Source organism: Orycteropus afer, unplaced genomic scaffold (genome assembly GCF_000298275.1).
Source record: "Orycteropus afer afer isolate SDZICR_OR568_19922 unplaced genomic scaffold, OryAfe1.0 scaffold00530, whole genome shotgun sequence".
Classification (NCBI taxonomy): domain Eukaryota; kingdom Metazoa; phylum Chordata; class Mammalia; order Tubulidentata; family Orycteropodidae; genus Orycteropus; species Orycteropus afer.
Genome location: NW_006922117.1, coordinates 1,272,098 through 1,273,719, shown reverse-complemented (window position 1 = coordinate 1,273,719; position 1,622 = coordinate 1,272,098). Strand labels below are relative to the sequence as shown.

The window sequence follows — 1,622 nt, the reverse complement described above, 5'->3', positions numbered from 1 at the left end:
TGGGGTCACTATGAGTTGGTGTCAACTTGAAGGCAGTGGGTTTGGTTTTGGTTTTCCATTCATACATCATTTGAGGAATGGTGATGATGATAGCACTTATTGCAAACACTTATATAGAGTCTACCATGTACTAGCATTCTTTTACACATTTTACATATTTTGACTCTTAAGAATCTTATGAGATATGAATAATTATTTTACCCATTTGTATTAGGTTCCTAGGTCTGCCATAACAAATAATAATAAACTCAATAGCTTAAAACAACAGGTGTATATTTTTCAACAATTCTGAAAGTAAAACTTGCGCATGACTAGTTAAGTTGGGCAATCTACTTCCATAGTGATACTGCTTTGAAAACCCAAGGAGGGGTCACTATGAGTCAGCTCCAACTTGATGGCAAATAACAACAACAACAACAGTTAGTATCAGCTTTGTTCGAGACATGGTATCACTCACATTTATTGAATGCTGTATGATTTTGGACAAGCTCTAAACTTTCAGATATTCAGGTGCCATTTTTGTGAAATGGGCATGTATTATCTTCAAAGGGCTATTGTGACAAATATATAAATAAAATAATGTAGACAAAGAGGTTAGCACTGTGCTTGGAACATAATAAAGGATCAATAAACTATATGACCTGTTTCTACGGATATTGTTATTTTTAGGTACAGATAGCAGCATCATGCTTCTTGGACATTTGTCCTAATCTGGCCATAAGGTTGAGATAAAAGAATTTGTATTCTTATAAGGTTATATGGCCTTGTACCACTCACAAAGCCTACTGCAAAAACCTAGGGAAATTTTTGAAAGTGTGTTGCAAACTTTATAAAATAATGTATTCTTAGGAAAAGTCACTTCGTTGCTGCTATAGATTGAATAGTAGCACCGAAAGATATGTTGCAGCACTAACCCCTGTATCTGCAAATGTGACTTGTCTGGAAATAGGATTTTTCTTTTGCTATTAGTTAAAAGAGCTCATAGATGATAGATGCTGGGTGGTAATCCCTTCTGAGTGGTGATTTATTAAAGAGGTGAAGAGATACAGAAATAGAGTAACACAAAGGGGAAAAACATGCATTTGTAAGAAGCAATAGAACTCCATGGGTTGCTGGTCATTATCACAAACTGGGAGACAGAACTGGGACAGTTCCTGTCTAAATGCTCTGAGAAGGAAGTGACATGTCCAAATGTCCTGATTTGGACTTCTAATCTCTAAAACTGTGAGAAGATATATTCTGTTCTTGAATGCCACCCATTTTGTGGCATTTAATTACGACAACCCTAGGAAAACTAAGGTAATTTTGCTTTCTTATTAATCTATGTTATTGAGTTGTATACAAACATAATTTTATTTAATTTTATTTTTTATTGTGATACAGGTGCAAATTTGCAAAGCAGATTTGTTTCATTCTTAACAGTTCATGCACATTTTGTTCCATGGCCATGATTACAATCCCAAGTATACAAAGTTCTCCGTCCATCTCCTCCCAGTGACTACCTGTTCCCTGTGCCCTTCTTATGTGTGCATTCCTGTCTGTCCAGCTTTCCCTCTATGCAAATGTTGCCCTTCTGATGTCTCACGGTTGATTGATCTAAAGGGTGCATCTTCCTAGGGTAG

At 36.1% G+C, this 1,622-nt stretch overlaps 1 protein-coding gene across 1 annotated transcript in view; it reads right to left on the bottom strand.

Annotated features, from left to right (window-relative positions):
• CSMD3 (CUB and Sushi multiple domains 3) overlaps positions 1–1,622 on the bottom strand; it is a gene marked incomplete at its 5' end in the record, with an annotated part of 1,439,134 nt that overhangs the window by 207,038 nt on the left and 1,230,474 nt on the right. The window lies entirely within an intron of this gene.